The sequence below is a fragment of the Perognathus longimembris genome, chromosome 4 (assembly GCF_023159225.1).
Source record: "Perognathus longimembris pacificus isolate PPM17 chromosome 4, ASM2315922v1, whole genome shotgun sequence".
In the NCBI taxonomy this organism is placed as follows: Eukaryota; Metazoa; Chordata; class Mammalia; order Rodentia; family Heteromyidae; genus Perognathus; species Perognathus longimembris.
In genome coordinates this window covers 71,812,768-71,824,819 of record NC_063164.1, presented here as the reverse complement: position 1 = coordinate 71,824,819, position 12,052 = coordinate 71,812,768, and the positions used below count along the sequence as shown (strand labels likewise).

The window sequence follows — 12,052 nt, the reverse complement described above, 5'->3', positions numbered from 1 at the left end:
AACAAAAGTCTTGTATATAGTTTTCACATCGAACTTGAAAATTAAAATATGGATCTTTGTTAAACCTGTCTTCTTTGGTATATGTAAGATTCATTTCTGCTCTTGCATTTAATGCAGAGGTAGGGTACATGAAATCACAAATACGAATAACATTTGATATTGTAAGTGTGAGTTCTAGATCATATAGGTTCAAATCATGGTATTGATTTGCTTCATGTATGGCTCAACCTTTCAAAGCCTTGTTTACTCATCTGTATTTTTAATGCTGGTTTTACCTCATAAACATCATTAAATAATTAAATGAGATAATATATAAAACATTAGCATATTGTATGACTTAAATTAAGCCAAAATGCCCATTATCCTTTGTTTGAAGAATAGGGTTGCCAGATAAACATGTTTCATATATAACTTCATCTACAGATACTCTCTATAGTGGAATATATATAACAACACATTTTATATGTATATGTTACTTTGAAGCAAGGTATAATTAGGATTGTTAAATGCACACACAATTACGTTCTGTACTTTCTGGAATATAAATGATCTTTAAAAGCCATTTTGACTGCTGAGTATATTTTCATATAGACCAAGTTTTTGTTTTTGTTTTTTTTTTTTTTTTTTGCCAGTCCTGGGCCTTGGACTCAGGGCCTGAGCACTGTCCCTGGCTTCTTCCCGCTCAAGGCTAGCACTCTGCCACTTGAGCCACAGCACCGCTTCTGGCCGTTTTCTGTATATGTGGTGCTGGGGAATCGAACCTAGGGCCTCGTGTATCCGAGGCAGGCACTGTTGCCACTAGGCCATATCCCCAGCCCCTCATATAGACCAAGTTTTCAAGACTTAACCCTGTCATCAGATAAAAATGATTTTTAATTTTTATTTTCTTATTATTATACGGGTGTTGTTCAGAAGGGTTGCAGCTACATAAGTCAGTTAGTAATTACGTTTCTTTTTGGACAGTGTCACCCATTCCCTTGTTCTCTCTTGGTTTTTCCCTCCTGTGCCCACCCACCACTTGTGTAGTTCTTTTTTAACAGTGTCTAGTGAGTACCACTGCTGCATTTTTTAATCATTACTGATAATTTATAATCATCTTTATCATAGTCAGCTGCATATTTCTGTCAGGCATTGGTAGTTACTTAAAGGTATTCTATGGTAGAAAATTGTTGGGTTCCAGAATCAAAACATCTGAATTCCAGTCTGCTTCTGCCAATCTTGGTGGTGGGATATCTAATTATATCACATCTCTGCCAGTTTCTTCATTTACGAAACAAATGATAATACCCACACTCTTGTGAAGATTACATGAGATCATTAAAGAAGAAGCTTCAGTGAGAAGTCTGAGGAGTGATTCATGGAGGAAATAAACATTCATTATTTGATATTTGTATTTGGCAGTTCAGCTGCTGAGACCAAAGCATTGGAATACTTTGCTCTCTTAGCCATAGCATTCAGTATTTAGTTTTTAGCAAATTGAAGCACAGATTAAAGAAACTTTATTTTAATTCTTATTCAAAATGATCAGCCATGTCCTCCCCTGTTCAGATAAAAAGTATTGCATTCTTTTAGTGAGCTGGACTGAATGAACCTAAGAACTAAACTGTTTATCCTTAACTGATGTTTCTATTTAAGTAATAAAACATGTTCTCCACTCAAACTTAAGGTACACTTTCTCTTCTTTCTCCATACTCCCACAAAATAGAAACTTCTCTCCCTACTGCATGTTTTGTTCTAGCCAGAGCAGGACAGAAGGTAAAGGTTTGAAGCTACTTGGAGTCAAATAAAAAATTAGCACATAGACATAATACCCTCTGCAGCTGCCCTTTAACCCTTTTCTGTCTAAACTGTGTTCTTTTCTTATATGGTTCAAAACTCAAAACAATATTAAAATGGATACATCTTGTAATATCTTGATTCCACCCTGTCTCCATCTACCCCAGCGAAAAGCCACCCTCTCTAATCACTGCTGTTACTGTGTGTGTGTTTCTATAAACAAACCTGATAATATTGATTCAAATGTATTCTTTTCCATGTTACAAGTAATAGTATCCTTCATATTTATTATGTTTTGCATCTGCTTTTTTACTCATCATTTTATACTAGTGTTTCAGTTGCTTTGTTATTGTTACTGTTCTTGTTTAAAATTACAAGTACAAAGAAAGCTTCATTCCTCTATAAACCATTCTTTACTGGTTAAACAAACTATGACATATATTTCTAATGGACTAAGAAATGTATACTAGTCTCCTGATCAACTGAGTTGCTTTTAAACTTTTATAAAATAAAAGATGGAAATTTTCCTGAGTGTCCATCTTTAAGGTGTCAGGATTATTAACATGAAAACAGCTACAGTGTTCTCCTGTGATCCTCAGATTCTACAAGACAACTAACATTTTCTTTCTTTTATGCATTCTTATATAAATTTTAATGATTTTCTTCATTAATTAATTTATTAATGAATTTTAATGAATGTCTTCATTGCCACCACTGTCAAGATATAAATAGTAAATGCATTTAACATTTTTATTCAAGATTGGATTGTTACAATCCATATACATTTTATACCCATCCCCATACTGCTCTATTCCTCTCAAGATGTGTCTTTCTTTTTTCTCATAACTTTGGCAAAAGACAAGAGTTGAATTTTTTTTAATTTACTTTGAGTTTTGTCATTATATCATGCCCAGTGTAGAAACATAACTAGTAGATGAGAGCTACAACAGCTGTTTTGTCTTCTTCCCTTGATTAAAGTTGCTTAAGCCTAAAATCTGAAGCTAAAAAAGAAAAATAAGTACTAAAACAGAAGCCTCATGCTTTAATCACAATTTGAAGCAACTACTTTCTCCATCTGCTCCTGGAACAAATAAACAGCTTAGTTTACAGCACTCTGTCATTCAGAGCAAAGGTAACTGAAGGAAAGCAGAAGTAGAGCTGTGTGCCTCCCAGGTGGTAACTGGTTTTGGGGGGTTGTTTTTGCTAAGTGTTTATAAGTTATGATATACATATAATTTCTCATTTCTGTTCTGCTTCCTACCTGATGTGAAAATGTTTGGAAATAAAGGCTGCATAAGAAGATCTTACACTTTTGAATTACCCCTTGTAAACTTACTAAGAAGAATGATATTAATGGAATTAATATGAAAAAGTTGTACTAAAGTGTTTAAAACTCTACTGTCTTTACTGTAAATAATACTGAAAATCATAATCATATAGCAGGTATATAAACCACTATTCCATGGGTGATATTTTTCAATGTAATAAATTTCAACTAGCATGATGCTATCATTGGACTCTTGTAATCTTCCAATTTGGAGATATATTACATTAAAATGGAAATCTCTGGCTTCTTATGCATAATAAGAATAGTTGGCCCGAATTGCTCATATCACCTCATCACAGCTCTTGATTGAAGCCTACTCTCCACTGTCTTTCATGTTTATATCTTGCTGTTTCATTCACTTTTCTATTCATTGTTCAGAATACTGTATAACTCAATGAAAGTTTTAATTAATGTTAACATCAAGAAGCACTTGTTTTTACTAATAGTATTTTCAAATACACATGTTAAGTAACAACATTTCATTAAAATTTATGGTTACGTTTAGATTGTTTCTTCTTACAAATGTAAAATTTTACATTTAGTTTAGAGACTGAATTATTTAGCATAAAGCTTTTTTGTAATTGAATATAACTTTTTCACCATCTTCACATGGTATTATTGACTTTTATCTCTTTCTGAATGATTCTTGCTTTCTTCTACTTGACATATTGAGTATTCCACATCCATGCCATTTAAAAATATATAAACATATATTTAAATAGTTAGAAGTAGATATATAAATTTTGAGTCCAGAGAAAGGTTGCAGCAAGATTAGTAAGAGTTTTGATCATATTTCTCCTGAATTTCAATCCCTGAGCTGAAGAGCTAAGTTGCCAAATAATTTTTCATTGACTTGAATTTTCCAAACTGTGCAGAACACTGTTTATTGAGGTGCGCTTTTACCATTTCTTCATTCTGCTCCCTACTTTCCCTGCATTCAAATCTACCATGTCATAAAGAAGGAAGCTGATGGACATTGCTTTCCTTGTTGATACAATACCAGAACTGTAGATGCTTGTGTTATGATCTTATTTAAGTATGGCCTACATCTGTATTAAAAGGGAGTTCATTAAGTCTGGTTGTACTCGGGTTTAAGGGTCAGGTTTGTTTTCTTGTTTGTCTTTTATTACTGTCAATTGTTAAAAGAATAGTTGCTAAGAATTTCTATAAGAATAATGACACTGAATTTACTAAATGAATGAATAATACATATTGTTGTATATACCAGATAAAGAAATTATAGCTATAAGAAGAGGGCAGGTTTAGTGGGACTTTATTATGAACAATATTAAAGCAATTACTATTTAAATTCAAGTAATAATTCTACCTGTAGGAATAATGAAAATCACTAAAGAATGAGTGACATTTTGAGTTTTTCTCTTGTAATTTCTAAGAAACTTAATAACATAACATCCTACCAATAATGTTTAACTTTTTTTTTTTGCCAGTCCTGGGCCTTGGACTCAGGGCCTGAGCACTGTCCCTGGCTTCTTCCCGCTCAAGGCTAGCACTCTGCCACTTGAGCCACAGCGCCACTTCTGGCCGTTTTCTGTATATGTGGTGCTGGGGAATCCAACCCAGGGCCTCATGTATCCGAGGCAGGCACTCTTGCCACTAGGCCATATCCCCAGCCCAATGTTTAACTTTTAATATAATTTTTAAGAAGTTCTTTTATTTGTCAAGACAATTTTAGACAAGTTTTCAAATTTTCTTATGCTTTCTCTAATCTTTTGACATCCACATTTTTCCTCCCTGAACATCCATTGAATCTTTCCTCTCTTTCATTTTTTTAACTACTCTAACTAGTTTTCTATGTGATTTGACTAACATTTAAAAATTACTTTCAGCCAGGCCGTGGTGGCTCATGCCGGTATTCCTAGCTACTCAGGAAGTTGAGACATCAGTATCATGGTTCACAGAAAAGTCCGTGAGACTCGTAGGCCCAAGTATCCACCTAAAAGCTGAAAGTAAAGGTATGTCTCAAAGTGTATAGAATATAAGACTTGACAGGACCCAAACCCTGAGTTCAAGCCACAATACCAACACAAAATTAATTAAAAAATAGAAACCACTTTTATTAACTTCATAAAAACATGCATCTTTCTCAATATTGACTTCTTTTCAACTTGCTTTTATATCCTATGTAGCCATGAAAACATCCAAAAAAAAAAACAGGGGCTGGGGATATAGCCTAGTGGCAAGAGTGCCTGCCTTGGATACACGAGGCCCTAGGTTCGATTCCCCAGCACCACATATACAGAAAACGGCCAGAAGCGGCGCTGTGGCTCAAGTGGCAGAGTGCTAGCCTTGAGCGGGAAGAAGCCAGGGACAGTGCTCAGGCCCTGAGTCCAAGGCCCAGGACTGGCCAAAAAAAAAAAAACATACATTTGCACCTTCCAATAATTAGGGGAAAACTACCCAACAAAACTTTTCTCATGAATTGTAAGAAAGGCTCTTAAATTTTGTTTCATCATACTTTTAAATCTAGAACTTCCATTTGTTCTCTCACCATGCATACACACTTTCTCTGTCTCCTTAATTTCTTTATTATCTTTTGAAACATTGTAATTGTATTTTATTTTTGTTCTTTAAGCATAATTTCCTTAAGTTCTTTGAATATATTTGTAATGGTTCTTTTAGTCTCTGTTAAATCTAACATCTTGTCCCTCTCCTATGCCATTTGGGCACACAGCCTCTTACTTTAGGGTAAATGTTAATTGTCAACCTCATCAGATTGAAGAATTAAAATAAATTTAGGGGATTAGTAAGGCACACCTCTTGGTATTTTTGTGAGAGTGTTCAGGAGATAACTCATCTTAATCTATTAATGGATTCAAATTTGAATAGATTAAAGGAAATGGTAGAACTCTAGAAGGCAGGAGTAGGTTCTGGAGGTGTACCTTTGACTCAAAGGTGTTGCACCTTTGCCTCTATTGATCACCCATCTGTTAGGTTCTAGTAGTTGCTAGGCTATTGTTTTCAGTAATGAACCCTTGGCACACATTTTACAACAGTTTGCTCCAATTAAATTCTAGAACTTTTACAGGAGTAACTTTACAAAGGCCATACTTTGACGTTTTGTCAGGTTTCAGGACTCTTATTATCTCTCTTTGATTCTCTCTGGTAAATACTCTTATTTCCCTGAGCAACTTTTTCAGTTTTCTTCAATAACTAATATCCATTCATTTCCAGTTCCTCACTGATACAGTCTACCACTCATCTGTTTCTCTCATGTATGCAATGTCTTTCTCTTATTTGCCAGAAAACTCTTTCTTTTTTTTTTTAAAGAGTGCCTATAGCTCATGCTTTCTTTTATTATGTCTTTCCTTTCTTCTTGTTCTTATTGGTATTTATTTATTTAGTATTGGGCTTTCCTGAAGCAAGGTCTCACTTTCTAGTCTAAGCTGCTGGCCTTAAACTCACTATGAAGCCCAGTCTGACTTTGAATTTACAGTTCCCCTGCCTGTGTTTCCTACGTGGGACTGGTTTGTGCTTTTTTACACTGTATTCTAAATAAAATCAGCTCTTTGAAGAGAGCGTTGAAGCTTCTGTTCTTGTAGCTTTGCTTTCTTTTCCTCTGAGCAGATTATCTAAGTCACTGCTCTGACTAAGGGCAGTAACAGTATTCCTCTTTTCTTAGAGTGATACCCTGGTTTTATACACAGGGCAGTAGTGTAGAATCATCTAATCTTGGTTTACATCTTCTAGCACAGAGCCTCTCTCCTGACAGTGAGCTTAGACAAGAATAATTCGAGCCCTAGTATTCTCATCCTACTTTACCTGAAGTAGAACTGCTGTCAATGCAGAAAGGAAGCCCCTAACCTCCCCTCTATACTTTTCTAGAATTTAGCCTCTGAAATACATGAATAGAATTAGGACTGCTGATAGTTAGCCCCTTCCTAGGAGATACCCCACTTTTGGCTGAGCGAGAATCCTCCTCTCCTTACTGTTTTCTGTTCTGTTCTGTTCTGTTCTGTTTTCTGACTTCTGTTTTCTTCAGCTAGTAATCAGGGAAGGGGAGGGAGAATGTGTTACTGAATTGCTATTGACTCTTGTCTTTTTTCCGACAGCCACTACATGTCTTGCATAATTTTGTTGGGTACCTTTAAAACAATTTCCAGAAATTTTAGACTTTATTTTTATGTTCTGCTAGTTAATGTTATTTTGTTGGAGAGCTCATTCCAGACATAAATCTGAGCTATTAACTTTTGGAAAGTATCCCATCTATCTTTCTTCTTAGAAGGACCTTTTTACTGTGTGATTTATAGGTTATCAATGTATTAAGTCAGCATCATGATGCCATAAACCACTTTGTATACTATATGTCAATGAATTACAACATACTCAAATATCAACATCATGTGCATTTCCTTAGAGCCAGCATCTATCAGGAGGCACAATCCACCTTAAGTTTACCTGTTCAGATACCTGATGATTTTAGGTCATATTAAAAAAAAAAGGAGTAAGCAATTGTTACTCCTCTCTCCATTGATTTATTGCTACCTCCAAATTCAATGTGACAGTGAAAGCATGGATAAGATTTCCACTGTCTGAAAGGAGATGACCCTTCACTTAACATAGACGAGGCCAACCAACTAGGCCAAGACAGGCCTCCATATCCTTCACAAAGCTTCCTTTCCAAAAGATGTGCTACATTGTTTTATGCTGTGTTTAAAGAATCATGCAAAAAGTTCTTCCTAAATTGGAGTTGTATTTTGCTCTGCTCTTACTTGCATTTTCACTTCTTCCCACTCAATCTCCTTTGACACCCAATTCTTTTTTTTTGCCAGTCCTGGGCCTTGGACTCAGGACCTGAGAACTGTCCTTGGCTTCTTTTTGCTCAAGGCTAGCACTCTGCCACTCAAGCCACAGCGCCACTTCTGGCCGTTTTCTGTATAGGTGGTGCTGAGGAATCGAACCCAGGACTTCATGTATACAAGGCAAGCACTCTTGCCACTAGGCCATATTCCCAGACCCCAATACTACATTTTTAATTTACCCAAGATAACTTTCTCCATCTATTGTTTGATTAGAGCTTCAGCAACCTGTACACAAAATATATAAAAATCTCAGTTTTATTCTATTTCCTTGAGGGATATTTGTCTGTATTGTTTACTAACTGATACCCAGTGATTTCCTGTTTATCACTGACATCTTATATTGTACTTACACACATGCAGGATGAGTTGGCTTTTCTGTTATATTGTTCCCATTTTCAAAACCTTCTGCTGGGCTGTATAATAAACTTCAAACTCTTGACAAAGTCATTCATAACTTTTCCCTTTTGCACAGTTTATTTTCCCATCTCATCTCTGATCTTCTCCCTGAGCAACAGTTATCTGGAGCCAACAACTTAGTATTTTCTGCCAACATCACATTTATTCCACATTTCAATGATTTTGCTTTCACAAATATTAACAAATTTATTGTAAAAATACTCAAATAATAATATGAGAGGCCAGATGTTTAATGCACACCTATTATATCAAGACCTTTACATTTCTGCTTTCCTTTTTCCTATAGCTCCTCAGTTGATTCTAAAGCTGCTTCAGAACGATTGTCCTTGACCTTCCTGTGGTGTCCTCCTTACCACTTTCTTTCACTTTGCCTGACAAAATCTTGCTTAACAAAAGCAAAACAGAAAGGAAGGAAGGAAAAGGAAGATATTCTCAACTTTTCCTTGCTCTGATGTTTATTTGTTTTTATAGCAGAGCCTTCCTTTTGTGCTTTGGGAGTACCCTACTTCTAAATCACAAATAATACCTATAGTAGAGACGCAAAATGCAAACTGTTTACTTTCTCACTCTCCCTTTAGGGTTGGGCATGAGTTCACATACCAGATTCTGTCTATCAGGCATACCTAGACAAACTCTGAAGCAAAACATAAAGAGATGAAAAGCAAGAATTCAGGGTCCACTTATGCAGTCTCATTTCTTTTTTTTTTTACATGTTTAAAAATTTTTATTGTCAAGGTGATGTACAGAGGGGTTACAGTTACATATGTAAGTTAGTGAGTACATTTCTTGTCAAACTTGTTAGCTCCTCCTTCATTTTTCTCCCATTTTTACTGCTCCCCAACTCCCCTGCAAAATGGTACAGTTAGTTTACAACATATTGTCTTGAAGTATTGCTGTTGCATTGATTCGCTTTTTACCCTTTGTCTCACTATTTTGATGTTCCCTTCCCTTCCCTAATTCATACAAACATATATGTATATATTATATTATAATATATATATATATTACCCAGGGTACCAAAATCAAATACAGGGACAACAGGGGCTAAACCATAGGGAAGATAAACAAAAGAAAAAAAGGACTAACGTATGAAACTGTAACCTCTCTGTACATCAGTTTGATAATAAAAATTTGAAAAAAAAAAAGATATGTCAGGGTTAAAATTTAAAAAAAAAAGAAAAAAAGGAATAATTTCACATTAAAATAACAACAATGATAAACTGTTTCCATATTTTGGAGTTCATTTTGCTTAGCATCATCTCATGTGATCATATGTACATGACATATACTAATTATTACCAATGAGGGAAACCATAGAGTATATGTTTCTTTGGGTCTGGATCACTTCACTTAGTATGATTTTTTTTCCAAGTCTTTCCATTTCCTTACGAATGGGGCAGTGTCACTCTTTCTGATGGAAGTATAGAATTCCATTGTGTATATATACCACAATTTCTTGATCCATTCATCTACTGAGGGGCATATGGGTAGCTAGTACATTTTGTTTGTTTGTTTTTCAAATTTTTATTATCAAACTGATGTACAGAGAGGTTACAGTTTCATATGTTAGGCTTTGGATACATTTCTTGTACTGTTTGTTACCTTGGGGGGAAAGGGAAAGGGGGAGGAGGGAGGGGGGTATGAGGGACAAGGTAACAAACAGTACAAGAAATGTATGCAGTCTTCATTTCTGAAGTTGCAGCTACTTCTAGTTTCCAAAGATAAGGGAAAAGTTCTAGTATCAGCATCTATCCTGCAGCTACCACACTGAACACTTTGGGCTCCTTTTCTGGTTGGAGAGCCCTTTAAAGCTCTCCTCTGTGGCATCTTGAATAATTTTGGAAGATGCTGCTATATTTAAATAAATTTCTTTTCTGCTGAAATTACACTGATTTGGTCTAGTTACTGGTAACAGAGAAACAAGTGGTAACACCCACCCATAATAATTCATCCACAGGCCAGTAGAGCAATAAACCCTAATGTCATTGCTGAAAGTAGAAGGTAGAACAGGAGGTTGTGTAGCAGGAAAGAATAGAGAGAACAGCAGAAACTGAAGAGACAATATAGCTAGAAGGTAAACTGACTGGAGACGGTATCAATAGGGTAGGAAGTAACTGGATCATATTTCCTCTCCAAGACCATGTGAAAATACTTTTATGTTCAGTTCAAGAGTAATATAAAGCTGTTAATGCTTTATAAATGGTAAGAGTTATGGTTAAATTTGTACTGAGAACAAAGTCATTCTTGGTGTGGCAGGAAGAGTACACTAGAAGTGAAAATACTGATGATGTCCTTCTACTTTGTTTGGACAGAGGTTACTTACATTTTATTCATTTTTAATTGAAAATAAAAAGTAACCCTTACTTAACAAAAGGGATCTCATGCTCAGGAAGGTGGCTTTCTCAGGGTGAGTTTTGCCCGTTGAACTTGGAATGCACTGGCTTCTGTGATGTCTCTAAATGTGGAAAACACAGCTGTATAATTTTTGGTAGTTGGGGACTGGGTTCACTGACGTTCTTCCCTGATTAAAAAAGACATGAAAACTAAACAAAAGTGCGTACTAAAATACATGTAAAATATCATTCAGATTTTTCCACTGATATAATGGCCACCCACTGTAATACCTACACATTTGAGTGAATTCTCCTCATCTAAATCAGACCTTCCTGTGCCTGCCAAAACATAATCCTCTTTATCCAGTTTTAAGATTAAAAAAAAACTGTAAGCCAGGTACTTAGCTGTTATCCAAGGCTTTGTAGAAGTGTAGGTGTAACTCAAACGGTAAAGCAACGCCAGGCAAGGGCACTAGTAGCTCACTCCTGTAATCCTAGCTACTTGGAAGGCTGTGATCCGAGGATCATGGTTCAAAGCCAGCCCAGACAAGAAAGTCCTTATGAGACTCTTAATCTCCAACTAACTACCAGAAAACTACAAATGGAGCTGTGGCTCAAAGTGGTAGAGCACTAGCCTGACCAAAAACGAGTAAAGGGACAGCGCCCAAGCCCTGAGTTCAAGCCCCATGACCATCAAAAGAAATAGTATGAGACTCTGAGCTCAACCCCCAGAATCAGCACCAAGTAAACAAAAATAAGAAGGCTTTATAGCCATTGGGTTTCTGAAGTTAACCTTAATCAATTCCTGACTCTTACTTGGTTTAGTCTGATATTTGGTAGTATCTGACTTATACAATACTTTTCCGGTAAGCCATTCCAGCAAAGCTTTGGAAACATAACCAAAATTGCCACATGTTCCTATTATAAGAATAGATTGTGTGTGTGTGTGTGTGTGTGTGTGTGTGTGTGTGTGTGTGTGTGTGTGAGTGTGTGTGTGTACGTGCCTACACATGTGTATGCCACTCCTGGGCTTGAACTGAGCTCATGTGTATTGTCATGAGCTTCCTTTGCTCAAGGCTAGCTTTCTATCTATCACTTAAGCAACAACTCCACTTCTGGCTTTTTTGGTAGTTAACTGGAAATAAGGATCTCATGAGCTTTCCTAACTGTGATGACTTTGAAACAAGATCCTCAGATCTCAACCTCTTGAGTAACAAGAATTACAGTCATGAGCCAGTGACACTAGGCAAGAACAGATTCTAAATGAATTTATGCAGATAACTCATATCATCATGAAAATTGCAATACTCAATAATAGTATCTACATTATATAGAATGTTGAGACTGGAAGAAAAGTTTTTTCATCTTGCTTTCAAAGG

At 35.9% G+C, this 12,052-nt stretch overlaps 1 protein-coding gene and 1 non-coding gene across 7 annotated transcripts in view; both read left to right on the top strand.

Moving 5' to 3' along the window:
- Window positions 1–12,052, top strand: part of Mbd5 (methyl-CpG binding domain protein 5) — a 352,039-nt gene that overhangs the window by 178,601 nt on the left and 161,386 nt on the right. The window lies entirely within an intron of this gene.
- Window positions 10,697–10,866, top strand: LOC125350949. Its single transcript, XR_007210856.1, has one exon. It is a non-coding gene; the product is annotated as a U1 spliceosomal RNA (small nuclear RNA).